The following is a 16,826-nucleotide window of genomic DNA, read 5'->3' on the forward strand; positions in this document are numbered from 1 at the left end:
CTGATTATTCCTTATTGATGATTTCTTTTCCACTTGTCGGCTCTAACCATGACTTTTTGCTTTCTTGCATGATCTCTTCTAGCTGCATGATTTCATAACATTGTAACTCTCTTGGCGGTGTTGCCAGGACCGTCCCTGGTCCTTCTGTTGTGCTGAACTTTATTATTCCATGCATTGTTGATGAGACTGCCCCGAATTTGAGTAGGGTCGTTCGTCCAACGATGATGTAATGCTCTACGGGATGCCTTATCATGAAAAAATCTATGTGAGTTGTCTTATTCTTTGTTTGGTCGTGGCTGGTCAGCATGAAGGGCAAGTGGATCGTGCTTAGGGGCCATAGGTTGTGCCCTGAGAAACCTGCTAGTCTTCTTGTTGCGGGTTTGAGGCTATCCTACCACCTGTCGTGTAGAAGACAGAAACAATGCTTGTAGATGATGTCCGCTAAACTTCCCGTATCAATGTACACCCGGTGGATCGTAACATTTTTGATGGGCCCATGGATTATGAGTGGGCTGTTGCCTCGCTAGCCCGCCTATCGAGGAACTTTCGCTGAAAACATTAATCGTTGCATGGATCTAGTAAGACTGTCTACATCACCATGTTCCTCCTGCCTTCCCCTCTTGGACCGTATCATCAGGATTTCGTGAGGTCGATCACGCTCCCTAGTTGCGTCCTTGACATTCTCAACATCAAACTTAGCACAGAGGCTTCGTGCTACCTCGACGAGGTTCCCTTTCTATTGTTTTTCTTCTATATCCCTTTTTAACGCTGATCAGTTGACGGTGTCATGCATCTTACTCTTGTGGTACTCACGGTACCGTCCTTTTCCTCCCTTCACCAGTTGCTTGTCAGAAACTACATAGACGTCTGGTCGCCTGCCTAGTCTTTCATCTCTTTAGAGTGGCCTAAAGCGTCCTTGCGAGCGCTTACCTCGCCCAAAGTGTCTACCCCTGCCTTGGGTCTCGGGGTGAGGCGATGGTGAGATCTAGCACTTTGTGACTGAGGCGGTCATGGTGTTCAGGTATGCTTGCTTTGTTACCTCTCCTTCCTCTTGTCTTAGGTAACATTCTACTTTCTCTTTTAGCTCTGCCCGTGTCTGCGGTTTTTCCCCCATTAGCTTCTGAGACAGCGGTCGTGGGAGGAGGCCCCATGTGAATGCGCCTGCTATTAATCCCTCGCTGTGGCCCGGGTCATCCGGTGTAGCATTAGTGAACCTAGTGAAGTATTCCCGCACTGTCTCTCCTTCCTTTTGCTTGCAGCCAATAATCGAGTGTGAATCTCCCTTGTATTTACGCAGTTGTATGAAATTTGTCAAGAAGAGATACTTTAATTTTCCGAAGTTGTAGAAGCTCCCTGGTGACAGCGTCTTGAACCACGTTCCTGCGTTGCCGTCTAGGGTTGTCAGGAAGTACGTTCACCAGAATCGCACGTATAACTTGAGTGAGGTCATCGTCCACTCGTAAGTGTCAATGTGGTTATCAGGATTTGTGGTTCCATTGTAGGTCTTGAGATGTGGTAACTTTGTTGTGTTTGGGATTTCGTAGTCTAAGAGCTCCTTGGTGAATGGAGATGTTACGCTGCGTGATAGGCAGTCTTTGTTTGGGATGGGGAGGGTACCCTATGGGTTATATTGTTGATTGGTATGTACGGTTGCATAAGCATGTTGTTATATCCCGAGGAGTGGCCAAGATTTGGCCCATTGAACGCTTGTTGTGGAAATGGGAAGGTTAGAGTTTGGCTGGGCAAGAGGGGTGAGTTTTGTGCGAGATGATTATTAGACACTATTGGCTGATAATGTGGGATTATGGTGTTGAAGGGTATGTTTGTCACAAATGGAGGTGTTTGGAAAGCGATTGTTTGATCTATCACCATTTGGTTTAGTGGCGGTGTTTGGAAAGTCATTGTTTGATTTTTCACCATCTGGTTCAATGGCGGTGTTTGGAAAACCATCAGTTATTCGCCTATCATCTAGTATACCGGTGGTGGTTGCGAGGAAGTCGGTGTGGCGCTGACGTTTTCCACCGTTGGCGGTGTTGTACTCTTTTATATCACTGTTAGTTGTGGTGTTTGCATTGGAGCGCTTTGTAGTGTTATGGCGGCGGAGGAAGTTGGTCCTTCAACGACCGATCTCTATGACTCGGTTGTTGGAGTGGTGGTTACCGTTGAGCCCTTTTGTGATGCTTCACTGATGAGCAATGTGAGAATCGGGGTGGTGGTTGGTTCTAACGACATCATAGGTCTGATGGGGCTGGTTGGTGTCCCACCGGTGTTGTTGGACGCAATTCTTTCACCAATGAGGAGTGTGTTTTTTGTTTGTTTTTCGTGACACTACAGATGGCACCAAATGATGTGACTTGGTCCCCGGACGGTGGTGTCGTACATCTCTGATGATTCCGATGAACCTGTGAGGTCACAACGAGAAATTATCATCAGTCGTTCTCCGGGAGGAGGCTCCCAGGAAAATGCTCTGGCGGCCAAGTCAGTAGATAGACTTGGGACTGTATTGTGTGTAAATTAGGAGAAGATGACTTACCTTCCAAGGCACCTGGGGTAGCCTTTTATATTAAGTCCCTCTGCTAGTTCATACGGGACAAGGGCGTTAGACCCGACCGAATCAGGGATGTTGATTGGATAATTGTGATCCTTAATCTGTCAGAACCAACGATTGGTTTAGGCAGTAATGTTCTAAGCATCTTCCTTGTCGCCTGAGGCCGTTATATTTGTCTCGGAGTAGAAGACGCCTTTAGCAGTGCCGAGCTTTCTCCGCGAGCGCCCTACTCTTAGAGGCGCTGACGAGCGCTAGACTCCGTCAGGCTTGGTCGGCTAGGTGTGGCATGCCTAGGGCATTCTATGGCGTGTCTATCCGCGACTTCTTCCTTCATGCCAAGGGCACGTTATCAATTAATAAATCAAAATCAAAAAACAAAAACAAGTTTTTGTTCAAAGAATCATAAATCACATTCTATTATGAAATAAGAAATCATTTTTCAATCACAATTCATAAATCTCGTTCATTCGGAAAATCATAAATCACTTATTTTACTTATTCCAATTTCTGTTTTCATTGGCGCCTTGGTGAACTAGATAAAAACAAATTTCAATAAAAGATTTGGATTATCATATAAACAACTTGTAAATGATCAACCATTAAGAGCAATTGAGGTGTGTGATGCGACCGCATCTATGTGCGAGACCAAGAAGCGAGGAGAATTAGAGAAAAAGGAAAGAACATCGATTGTGATTTTTTTTAATTGTTGTCATTAGCAAGTTAAACCATATTTCAGTTTTTTGAAAAAAAAAAGTCCTTTGGAATTTTCCTTTTTTTTTCTCCAATAAATCCGCTATTTACCTATTAAGTATACAATTAAATCTCAATGTTCTTATGAACAGTACATTCAGTTATTTATTTTTTACCGTTTCCATCTTCAGTACATCCTGTTATTTTTTTTTACCGTTTCAAACTTCACACGCGTTTGCTTCTGCTCTCCCACCGTTCCCTCTGCCAATCCTTTTCTTCCACTCATCGTTTTCTTCCGCTGAATATCACCGCTGCTTTTAATCATCTCCTTATGTCTCTCTCTAACCCTCGACTCGTCGAGGTCGATTTCGAATCTACCTCTCACCGCTTACTCTTCCCAATTTTATGCATACATCATTGTTTGCCTCTCTATATCAGAAGAGATCGACTTAGGGTTTAATTTTGGACTTGAAGAAAGGTATGGTTAATTTACATATGGTTTCGATTTTATTTTTCATTTCATTTGGATTTATTTCTTCCCATTGGAAGTGATGTCAAGTTCCTAGAGCTTACTATTAACTAGCTAGCTGAAGCTTTGCATAATTTACATGTTTATCCTTTTCTGTTGTTGTTGTTTTTCTGAACCCGAAGGATGAGGTTGTTTGAAGACTCTCAAAGAGAAGTCATATATTATCATATTGGTATAAAAAGTAACTACTTTTGTTGGTTTTTTTCTGTCAATTGATTCTGCTTTTGTTTCTTCACCAAATTTGATTATCGGGTTGTTTTGTTGTTTATCGAATTTACAGACTTCCATTATTTAAGCACACATGTCAGTTTATATAGTCACCCTAATTATGTTTTTCCCTTAATTTGGTGCCTTTATTTATGTCAATCCTGTTTACAAATTTTTGCAGTTGTCTTGTTGGGGACATTTGGTGCACATGGGTAAATGACACCTAGGTTCTGCGAAGAAGTGAAAAAAACCAACAAGGCAAACAATCAGGCCAGCAACCCTTTTTTTGTCTTGATTTTCAGATTTGAAATAAACTTTCATGATGCACGCCAAATGCTCGATAAAATGCTTCATTAATGTTTTTTTTTCAAACTATTATTAAGGTTGTTGAGTTGAAGACTCGTTTGAAGATTGCGTCATTGGGCTCGGCTGATAGTCCACTTATTTTGTACTCCGGTATTGGGCCTGTCCAACCATGAGTTTGCTAGGTTTATTATATAAAGATATGCTTGCATGCATATTAGGTTAAGAATTCAGAAGTAACGATTACGATAGTATTGCAGATTGATTTTATCGTTCTTGTAAACCTCCAACCCTCAACAGTTGATGTTCTTGATCGAGCTCTTCTGAGGGTTTTGTTTATAATCATTCGACTCGTTTGATTCATCGTTGAGTTGTTCTTTATTTTGCATTCGTTCTAACTGTTTAAATATTTATTCACCTGTTTAAGATCTAATCGATATTCAAGATTAAGTTTTAATCTCATCAATTGGTATCAGAGCAGGAGGCTGTGTAATCGATACACTTCTTTTCTGTGAAAATGTTTCAATTAGGGTTTTTCCGCAATTACTGATATTTATTGAGCCGTCATCTCATTATTGATGTATCTTGATATTTATTATTTTGCCCTAATCTGAGTTATTACAAGTCTGATCTTTGAACAGGTTTTTCGATCATAATGGACGAGTCGCAATCGAATCCCATCAATATTTCCAACAGCATCGGTTCAACCACGAAGATTCCCATCCTATATACCCATGATTATGAAGTCTGGGCGCATCACTTCGAAGACTACGTTATAGGATATGAGGATAATGGATACCTCATATGGGAAGCAATCATTAATGGACCTTTTTCTCACTCTGCAACGTCGAGGATTATTAAAACTCAAAAGGAGTATAATCATCTGCTGAAGGATATCAAAGATATTGCGCAAGATGAAAAGGACAAATTCCAGTGCAATATTAAGGCGTTACGATTGATCAGATTCGCCCTTCAGTCCGACACCTTCAGGTTGGTAAGCTCATGCACGACGGCAAAGGAAGTTTGGGATAGACTTCGTGAACTGTACTCTACAGACGAGGATCTTGAACACTCTATCCAAACCTTGCTCTTATCTAAGTTTGGAGAATTTAGGCAAGGAGCCGAAGAAACTGTGACCCAGACGTTCGATCGCTTCAATCATCTTCTCAGCAAGATGATCAAACATGACATCGAAAGGAAGCTTATCGAGCAGAAGGTTACGTTTCTAAATGGTTTAAGGTCAGAGTGGAGAGCAGTTGTGTCCACGGTTAAAGCCCATGAACAGTTTAAATCTTATTCCTTGGCGAAACTGGTGGGTATTCTCAAGTCTCAGGAGAAGATTGTGCTGCAGGAAAAGAACGTTGTTTCAAGCCTAGGTTCGCTAGCCCTCCTTTCAAAAAGTAAAGCTGTGATGGAGGAAGAAGACTTCAACTTGGAGGAGTATGACCTCACATCTGAGGAGTATGCTATGATGGTATCTAACCCCAAGAGGTTCTTTAAGAATAGATTCCCCAGCAACAAAAATCGAAACTGGCAGGGGAGTTATAGTTCAGAAAAGGTTAACAATGAACCGAAGGTTGAAGAGCCTAAGAAGGAACCGAAGGCAGATGGTGATTCTGGAGTGAGCTGTTACTACTGTGGTGGGAAAAACCACTACGCTAAGGATTGTGTCCTCAAAAAGATGGCTGAAAAAGATGAGGAAGCTTTGCCGCAGAAAAAGCTTGATGAGATGAGGAAGAAGAAATCTACCGCTAACCCTTCCATGAATGCTCTAATTGTGCAGCGTTCGGTTGCTGATGACGAGTTCGGTGGAGTGGAAGTTTGGTCAACCGACTCCGAAGACGATGAAGTGAGAAAGCCTTCGCATGGAAAGGCTTGTGTGGCTAAAGAAGAGAGCAGTGGAGGCAGGTGCTTGATGGTGTCTGAAGTATCTCAGATGAGGGGATACAACACCAATGGTGGAAGCAATGAACCGAAGGAGCAGCAGGATATGTGCTTTACGGCCAAACCGCTCAGCGTGCAGTTCAACGAACTCGATGAATTGATCAAGAAGGTACAATTGGTTTTTGTTTCATTTAAAGTACCACAAAGCTCCTATGAAAAAGAACTAAAAAGTGTTAATTCACGAATCTCACATTTAGATAGTAGTTTAACTCAAACTCGAGTCACCAATTCTAACCTAACTGATCAATTAAGCAGGGTGTCTTCGAAGAGTGAGGAGCGGCGCATGTGGATCGAGTTGAATGAGTCTGAATTAGTTAAAATAAAAGACGAAAACATTTATTTACAGAGAGACAATTTAAAATTGTTAAAACAGCGTAATGTTTTTTGTTTGATTGCAAAACGTCTTTACACTAATATTACTCAGCTTCACTTGGATTGTGAAATAGGACAAAAGATCCATCGCATGATTTTGCCCTTCCTTGAGTTTAAGGAGGATGAAATCGATGCTGAAGCTTATAATTGTGAGAGTGTGATTTCATCTGATGACGTGAATTCGACCTATATGTATGGACTGGACAAAATTGAATCTTTCATTAAATCCAAGGACCACAAGGACATGCTCAAAAACCTTTTGGATGAAAATGATAGACTTAAACTGAGAACCGAAACCATACAAAAATTTGACTCTTTAAACGTCGACTTGAGCTCAGAAAATAAAATTGATGTTGAAAATGCATCTGAGCTTAATGAGGATGACAACATGAGTGAAATTTCTGTAGAGGACACGGTTGACTACTCAGAATTTGTAAAAACGAACCTGAAAACCACAAGAATCTAATTTCTGAAAATTCAGTGGAGTTCGCTCGATTGTCCCAACAAAAGTCCCCGATCTTAGTAGAGAAAGCGGTTGTATATCAAAAGGTCAGAACCACTCCAAATCAAGTGTACAAGGTCACTGGAGTAAGCGAACATCAGACTGCTGAACTCACAGCTATCATAAACGAAGATAATGCTGATGGCTGCGATGAGTTCTTTTGGTCAGCTCCAATCGATAATGCAGATGAAACAAAAGGCTTGTCAGAAAGGACTTCATGGATCAGTAAAGGTAGATACATACCAGAACCCTTGAACAAGCCAGACAATTTCGATGTGCCAAGTACCAGTGGTACGAAAGACATTCCTCAAGAGAATGGAAGCTCCGCCAAAGAAGAAGTTCCCTCTAGTTCGTCAGTTCAAAGTGAAACTCCCACAGTCCAAAGTGAACCGGCCAAGGAGAAACCGAAAATGAAAGCCAATATCCATCATCAACCGAAGCAGATGAGGAATAAGAAACGTGAAAGGAACCAGAGATACAGGAAGAATCTCTCTGAAAGGAAACAATTCTGGCAATCCCAGAATGCATACTTCTCACATCAAAACAAGAATCTGAAGGTTGAGAATGATCCTGTCAAAAAGCATGAGAGCCACAACAACCGAAAGCCAAGGTTCGGTTCGGAAAAGAATACCAACCGAAAGCAAAGGTTCGGTTCTGAGGATGACTCCAACCGAAAGCCAAGGTTCGGTTCACAGAACGACTTCAACCAAAAGCAAAGGTTCGGTTCTGTTGTCAAAGGAAATCAAAACTCTAAGGTAAGTCCCACCAATGATCAAAAACAAAAGGGTCACCTAGAGTCTCCAGCCAAGAAGTCATCTCAATCTAAGCCCACTCATTCTCATTCATCTAATTCTTCTAATTCTTCCAATTCATCTCCATCTTGCTCTAAAGCTCATTCTGTTCGTTCTCAAAAATCTCATTCGTCAGCTGAACAAAAGGGCAAACAGAAGGTTTCTGCATCCACACCAGAGTCTAAACCTAACGCACCCAATCCTAATAAAATAAAAGTATTTACCATTAAAAAGAAAGATGAAACAACACTTATAAAACGAACATATCTTGTTGACATCTCTCTTACTATTCCTGTTCCTGTGAAAGGCTCACGTGGACCCAAGAAACTTTGGGTTCCTAAATCTGCTTAATTTTTGCAGGTTATAAGTGACGAGCAGTTTGACGAAGAATGGTACATCGATAGTGGCTGCTCGCGTCACATGACAGGGAGGAAAGAGGAGCTCAGGGAATACAGGTCTCTTGCAAATGGTGGCAACGTCAAGTTTGGAAACAACTCTTTCGGCACCATAAAGGGATATGGAATGATAACTAATGGTGTCTTTACTATAAGGAAGGTGGCATATGTGGAAGGACTGCAACACAACCTCATCAGTGTATCTCAGCTTGTTGGAGGTACAGATCTCAAAGTCTCATTCGACGATGAAGGTTCTGAAATTATTGAGAAGAAGACGAAGAGAATAATTCTCAAATCTGAACGTAAGGGTGAAATGTTTCCTCTAAACCTCAAACCCATCAAAGGAAACCCAACTATATGCTTGTTATCAAAAGCGCAATCTGACGAAAGCTGGTTGTGGCACCGAAGACTCTCTCATCTCAACTTTAAAGATATCAACAAACTTGTCACTGGAGGTCATGTTCGAGGTCTTCCATTGCTCAAGTTCGACAGAGATTATTTGTGTGCTGCATGCGAAATGGGGAAACAAAGTCGTCAAAGTCATCCATCCATAATTAACACTAAAGTTGTTGAACCACTCGAATTACTTCATATTGATTTGTGTGGTCCATCATCTATCGAAAGCATTGGTGGTAGCAAGTATATTCTTGTTATTGTTGATGACTTTTCACGATTTACATGGGTGTTCTTTCTAAAGCTCAAATCTGAAGCGACTCAAAAGCTGAAAGTGTTCATCAAACAGATTGAAGTTCAGCTCAAGAAGGTCGTTCACAACATCAGGAGCGACAACGGTCTGGAATTCAAGAACAGGGAATTTGAAGAATTTCTAGCAGAAAAGGGAATAAGTCACAACTTCTCAGCTCCCTACACACCTCAACAGAACGGAATTGTCGAAAGACGAAACCGATCTTTGTGTGAAGCTGCCCGAACTATGCTAAGTTTTGCTTCCTTACCTCTTTATTTTTGGGCTGATGCTATTTCTGCTGCTTGTTTTACACAGAACAGGTCATATCTAAACAAGCGCTTCACGCTCACACCTTACGAGATTCTCAACAACAGAAAGCCCAATGTGAAATTTTTCCACGTATTCGGCTCATGGTGTTTCATCTTTAACTCTAAAGAACACCACAACAAGTTCGATGTCAAAGCCGACGAGGGAATCTTTCTGGGTTACTCTCTTACTTCCAAAGCTTACAGAGTCCTAAACAAGCGTTCGAAGAAAATCGAAGAAACATATTACGTGACCTTTGATGATAGCTATGTTAAAAAGCTACAGGCCAAGGAAGACACAGCTGGGGAAATCTTTCCTCAAACTGGCCAAGTCACAGTCTCGATCGCTAATCTATACGAGAAGTTTATGGAGCTCTTTGACGAACCAAAGAAAGCCACTCTCTCAGAAGCAGGTGCAGCAGATAACAAGGTAGACCATATGAAACAAATTGTCGAAGAAGCTGCCAGGAGAATGAACGAAGGAGGATCGAACTCTGATGAATCTCCGTCCAACGATGCTTCAGCTGAGGGGGAGCCAAGCTCACATGCTGAGGGGGAGCAAAGCTCACATGTTGAGGGGGAGCCAAGCTCTACAACTGCTCCAGACAGTCCAACTCCAACCGAAAGTGCTTCACCAACCAAAGGTGCATCAACGCCTGAAAGCCTAGCACCGCAAGCAACCTCTGAATCTCAAGTTTCTCAAAGCATTCCAGAAAGCTCATCCTTCGAGGGGGAGCATGGTGATATGTCACTCTACTATGAAAGCCAATCCGAGCCAGAAGAAATGATCAATGCTGAACTAGACCCAACCTTTGATCCAAACTATCCTCCTCTCACCAAATGGACCAGAGATCATCCTATCTCTCAAGTGGTTGGTGATGTCTCTGAAAAAGTTCTGACCCGATCACAACTGAAGGCAAAACAGACATCTTTGTTTTCTAAAGTTCTGAGCCAGAAGAAATATTTGTTTCGTGTCATTATTGACATCACAGTCATTCCTAAAAAGAGTTGCTTTATTTCTTTTCTTTTTACACTCTTTGCTCGAAAATCTTTGATTTTCCAATATTCTGTTACTAATAATTACAGGCTGTATTCTTGCTTTGGTGGTTAATTTTCAAGCTATGGTCAAAAATCATCCACGTGGGTATTTAATTCAAAAGATGACATTTACCAAATAAGACAAAAAGTTGCTGACTCAGGCGGGAGTTAAAAGGATTGAATTTCAAACGACGAAAAAAATAAAAAAAATAAATAAAAAAATAAAAAATAATAAAAAAATAATAAAAAAAAGGAACGCGTGTGAATTTGGAACGTCCACACTTTTACTGACATCATGGACGCGTGTGCGAATTTCAAGTGCCACCTCTCTGGTACTTAAAGGCGCGTGAGGATTTGAACCGATTTATTCTGAAACGGCGCTTGTTGGGCGGCGTGATCCTAGGAATCTGACACTCTCTCTCGTACGTGATCATCGTCTGCCTTAACTGTCACGCATAGAAGATTTGAAACGATTTTTTTCTCTCCTTTCCCCCACTATAAAAGGCAGTCTCTACTCTCATTTACCTCTTTACTGCATCCGGAATTTCCAAGAGAGCAAACACTCCCAAAAGCTTCATTGTTCATCTTCTTCTTCTACCTTCAACAATGGCAGAATCATCCTCAGTCCATGCTACCTCACACATCCTTCCCATCCGTCCACAACAATGCTTGGTGATCGACCTCACTCCTTCGCTGTATGATTCTTACATGACGCCGACCATCGAGTGCTTGAAGTACTCTCAGATCGCTCCTGCACTCACTAGGGTTGAATCTGTGCCCATGGAGATTCTTTCGCAGGTGTATGCGACTGCTCATTACGACAAAGCAGTCGAGCGGGTATTCTTCGAGGTTGCTGATCACAAGACCTCCATTTCTCGCCAACGATTTGGTACACTGCTAGGGTTGGCTGCTGATCCTTCACGAGTTCATCCGGAGTCGATTCCGATTGGGCATCTCTACAACATGTTTTACAACATGGGGTACACGGAGGCGCTCCCCTCCGTCGCAAATTTTAAGAAGTCCTGCTTGCCGCCACAATGGAACGGCATGTTTACAGTCCTCTTCAAGGGCTTATCTGAACGGAGCTCAGGATCTGATGGTTCAAGTCGACTGTTCCTGTCGATTATGTATGCAGTTTACAACGGGGTCAATCTAGACTTTGGGTTGGTCATCTGGCAACAGCTCATCCAGAGCCTTTCTTCCTCTTCACGACACTCTGAGGTGTCATACGCCCGGTTCTGGACAATTATCACAAAGTGGGCGATGGACAAATTCGACATTCCCACTGCTGCAGGTGCATCGATGTCTTCGATCGGTACTTTTCATACCACGAAAATCATCGTCTCTGATGCATCTAAGTTCTCGTTCATTGGCTCTATTCCGGAGACAATGTACGGCGATGTTCCGTCCGACAGCAGGATTATCCGGACAATAAAGGAATTCAAGGCGTCTGGTCCTAGGGTTCTAACACAGGAAATGCTCAAGTCAATCCATGACGCTGACAAACCTGTCAACAGGGGCAAAAAGGCGGAAAAAGGGAAGCAAGTGACCAAGGCTCCTAAAGGTCCTTCTCCCAGGAAGAGGAAACAAACCAAACCGGCACAGTCCCCGCAACCGAAGAGAAGGAAGACTCAACCGAAGCGAAAGCTTATCATCGCCTCCTCTTCGAGTGATTCAGAAAACGAGAGTTCGGGTTCGGACGGCTCTCAAAGAGGTGACACCCCTCCCAAAGGCAACACCCCACCCCGATCACCTACCCCAGACATGGAAATTCATGTCTCACCAGTTCCTTCACCTCCTCCAACCATCCCTACTTCCATTCCCACCATAAACCCCTCCACCACCCTACCAAAAACCTCTTTCCCTATACCACCACCCATTTTCACAGATACCACTACCACAACCGCAAAGGTTACAACCAACGTATCTGATACGGGGGTTCATACCAGTGCAACCGAAACACCACCTATAACTGAACCACCTCAAACCGAAACTCAACATACAACCGAACCTACCCATACTCAACCACCACCCGAAACCCCACCCACAAACACTCACCCTGAACCTACCCACACCACCACACCCCCAGCTTCACCACCCCCACCATCTCCAGATCATGCCTCTGATGGAGATAACCCATTTCTTGGCGGTGACAACATGACCTTCGATTCGGTCTACTTTAGTCCGTTTCAGGTTCTTAGTGACGATGAGGACGATGCTCCAGTGACAAAGAAGCATCTCAAGGAGCTACACGAGAAGGTTGACTTACTTCTTGCGTCATCCACTACCTCTCAGTCCTCTCTCTCTGAAGCCGCTCTTCAGAAGATTGTTGACGCCTTCTCCAGGGCTCAGCATGATTCTGTTGCTTCAGCCACAGCCGCTATTGATGCCTCCACAAAAGCCTGTGAGGCAGCGACCGCAAAAGTCGATAAACTATTTTCAGACGCTTCTTCCCTGTTGAAGTCCTTACAGGAGAGCGCTGATGCCACAAAGACAACTTTGGAACCAATCGTTCAGCAATTGGCCAAGTTCGTCTCAACGGAGTTACAGTCATTCGCTACATTACGCCAATCCATCAGCGATGACAACTCGGCCCTTCGTGCCTCCATTGACGAGCGCCTCGCTAAGCTTCAGGAGGATCTCGTAGCTGAAAATTCGTTAATGGACGTTTTAGCAAGCAAAACCACCGCCCTCAAGGTCAAGAGCTCTCAGATTTCAAACTATCAGCAACAGCTTGACGCTCTTCGATCCGAACGGGAGGTTATAAAGACTTGTGTTTCGGATGTACACGCTGCCCTATCTAACATCCTGGAAGCACACGATCCCATTCTCAATCACTCGGTGAGGCGAACCCTTGCTGAGAAACTTACTCCTGCCATGGACCTTCTTAGCAAAATCGAAGGCTTACCCAGTTTCGTGTCCAATCCGAAACAAGGGGGAGAAGGGAAGAAGTCCGGATCGAAACCACCTCCTTCCTCAACAGCTGCTCACACAACCGAACCACCTCCGACTGGTCAAGCTTCGGGTTCGGGTGTGAAGGATAAAGGGAAAAACATAGCTGAGGAAGAAGATGAGGATGAAGATAAAGAAACCATTGCGGACCTGTTGAAACGCAAAAACAGTCGCAATGTGGAAGATGACAACATTCGTGTGGCGCGAGAGGCTGAAGAAGCCGAACGCAAGCAGAAGGAAGCCCACGATCTCCTTGAGAGCAGGAAGACTCTCTTCCCTGCTTGGACTCGGGAGAGAATGATCAAGGAGGACATAGACACTCCTAGCATCCTATGGCTCGAACCGGTAATATCGTTCGACTACAATAACTCTGTTGATTCGCAGTTCGATATGTCGTTGACTCGAAAGGCGTTTATCTTCCACGCCTTCTCCAATATTTATGAAGTCCCTCATCCGAACGTTGAGGTTGATAGGGAGCTTATCGAGTTCTATCTGAAAGCTGCTCAACCACAATATCATACATGGAGCGCTCAGAAGATCGTGAACGTTCGGGTCTTAAAGCCTTATACCGAAGGGAGATTTATCAACGTTCGGTTCAGGGTGATAAGGGGGTCTGCTAGAACCGAACATCTTATATCTTTGGCAGACTTACCGAACTTAAACCCTCATGATTGGATCGTTTTGCACAACATCCTTTTGACGAACGAAGCAGAATATGGTCCTATTATAGACCATCTCAAGAGGATGATTGTTTGTTACATCATGGAGGTTGCCCTTATGGATCAGGAGATTGCCACAGTCTTCAAGAAGAAACCGAAGATAGCTCCTGTGGGATCGGCCAGTGATCTCAATCAAATGAAGATGGGCAAGATCGATCTGAGACGTAATTCGGTCATGTTCACTAGAGCAGAAGGACAGAAATGTCTCTTTGCTTTGGCGGATAAGCATCTTTACACCAATACTTTCCTTGAGCATGTTTTGTCGATCATCCGAAGGTGTAAGGAGAATGCAGCAAACGATGTCAAGTACTTCAACGACATGATCCAATGGTACATCAGATTCAGGCAAACGATACTTGCTCTGATATCTCGTCTGTTTGAGACCGTGAAGAAGAAGGTACCTGGTGCTACTGCTGGCCCAAGTAAAAAGTGAAGATCTCGCTCCAATTGACGCAAAGGGGGAGATTGTTGAGTTGAAGACTCGTTTGAAGATTGCGTCATTGGGCTCGGCTGATAGTCCACTTATTTTGTACTCCGGTATTGGGCCTGTCCAACCGTGAGTTTGCTAGGTTTATTATATAAAGATATGCTTGCATGCATATTAGGTTAAGAATTCAGAAGTAACGATTACGATAGTATTGCAGATTGATTTTATCGTTCTTGTAAACCTCCAACCCTCTACAGTTGATGTTCTTGATCGAGCTCTTCTGAGGGTTTTGTTTATAATCATTCGACTCGTTTGATTCATCGTTGAGTTGTTCTTTATTTTGCATTCGTTCTAACTGTTTAAATATTTATTCACCTGTTTAAGATCTAATCGATATTCAAGATTAAGTTTTAATCTCATCAAAGGTAAGCTTAATTTTGGGCTCACTATCTGTTTAATGAGTACTTTTTTGCTATTTTTATGATCATGATGTTCATGTTGATCTATGTGACAAATGAGGCTAAATATTTGATGATCAGGTTAGTTCCCCCATGGAATTTGGTCCAGAGTAGTTAACATGCCTCCTTCACCATGCTTCTCTAAATTAAAGAATTTTTCAATCATATCTAACTTCCAATAAGCCTTTTGTTTACTTCAATTTGTTGAACTCATCATTCTTACGTCCTTACTGCTGAATTTGTTTTTGTTTCAGCCCAATTTCTATTCTATTTTTTTTTGTGAAATCTTTTCTTATTTTCACTATGATTTAATAGTTTTGTTTAGTATATTCTTATGCTAATTGGATATCTTATAAATCTTTTACACATAATAACTAATAATCAATGGTTTTACGTTTTCATCAACTGTTTGCATTGTTATTTACATTTTCCAAAAGTTTTCACATATTCATGTATTGTTTGGTAATTTTTTCAGATATGTAAGGTTAAAACTCCAGATTTGACCATCAGTCCTGTTTATTAGGCTGAAATTGGTGCAGTTGACTATAATAAGTTACCATTTTTAAGTCAGTATATATGTCTTACTTATGATTTTTTTATTTGTTATTAATTGTGACATGTCCAAACTACGAAAAGAATGACAATTCAACCTACACGTCCATGGCTCGGTCTTCTGAGGTTCCATGTTTCGGGTCAAACTCCCATGTTTGCCTCCTGATAAAGTTGTTGGTGGAATAGAAATACATATCATTGTCACCTTATATTATATTTAATCTCCGCATTTTTTTTTGTTATGAAACAATAAGTGAATGAAAAAGAAGATAAAATGGTGAAATGACTTTTCTTATGAGATTATGGTCTACAGGTCGACCCGTTATCAAGATCACCAAGTCAAACGTAAGTACACGTTAAAGCGATGAATCTTTGTTTAACTTTTGTTAAAAAGAGCATGTGAATAGGGAGGAATATGAGTATAATGATGAGTAATATGTTTTACATTGCAGTAAATAAATTAAGGAAAAAAAGAGAATAGTAATTTTCTTAAAGAATCAAAATGTCTATTTTGTTCTGTTTAGGTTTAGTTTAATGGTATATGATTTTAGTGATAAATGGTTAACTGAGAAAACGAATATTTGGAGATATTAATTTTGATTATATTTTTAAATTTAGGGATCTTTTTTCTTAGCATCCAAAGATTGTTGAAGGTTATTTATTTTTGTTAGTTGTTTATAAAATAAACATATTTTGTTGTTTCCCTCATAACTTAATTTATTAGAAATTAGTTAATCGGTTAACGAAATCGAACTTATGTTAAAAAAATATTGAAGCAATGTATTCATTTAACTTGCTAAAACACAAGCTGGCTTAACCATCCAAAAATAAGTAAATTGTTTTTTATCTTTTTTTATGTCGTAGGTTTGGCTCATTGGTAGATTTTTCCATGTGTTAGGAAAGTTTGATAACTTTGATAACTTATGAAACTCTATTTACTTTGATAACTTTATAAAATATAATTACTTTTTTCTTTTGGGTTGGCTTGGTGACCTAAGGCGAAGATGCTTGGCTATGATGACATTCAAAGGCACACATTCATGTCATAGTATTTTGATATAACTTCAAATTATCAGATTCACCATCTGACCCGTGCAACGCACGGGTATCTATGCTAGTTATAATTCATTTTGCCGCCTCTTGACTCCTAATGTAAGGCATATTTTTTTTCTTTGGTATAAATCTATACTAATGTGTTCATCCTAAAAATTTTTTTTATTTTTTTTAATTATTATTATTATTATTATTATTATTATTTTTTAAATGTATAATTAAAAATTTTGAGACCCGCCCATGTTGCCCCCATTGGCCCGACCTTGATTTTAAAATTTTTATATAAATTTGATATATTAAAAGAAATTTTATATTTATGACTAATTAATATAACTTAATATATTACATGATATTAA

At 41.3% G+C, this 16,826-nt stretch overlaps 1 long non-coding RNA gene across 1 annotated transcript; it reads left to right on the plus strand.

Moving 5' to 3' along the window:
- The first annotated feature begins 3,323 nt into the window (after window positions 1-3,323).
- On the plus strand, window positions 3,324-16,600 carry LOC111898742 (uncharacterized). The gene is made up of 4 exons (XR_006187986.2): window positions 3,324-3,716; window positions 4,156-4,357; window positions 14,833-15,762; window positions 16,282-16,600. It is a non-coding gene; the product is annotated as an uncharacterized LOC111898742 (long non-coding RNA).
- The last annotated feature ends 226 nt before the right edge of the window (window positions 16,601-16,826 follow it).

This window comes from Lactuca sativa, chromosome 2 (genome assembly GCF_002870075.4).
Source record: "Lactuca sativa cultivar Salinas chromosome 2, Lsat_Salinas_v11, whole genome shotgun sequence".
Classification (NCBI taxonomy): Eukaryota; Viridiplantae; Streptophyta; class Magnoliopsida; order Asterales; family Asteraceae; genus Lactuca; species Lactuca sativa.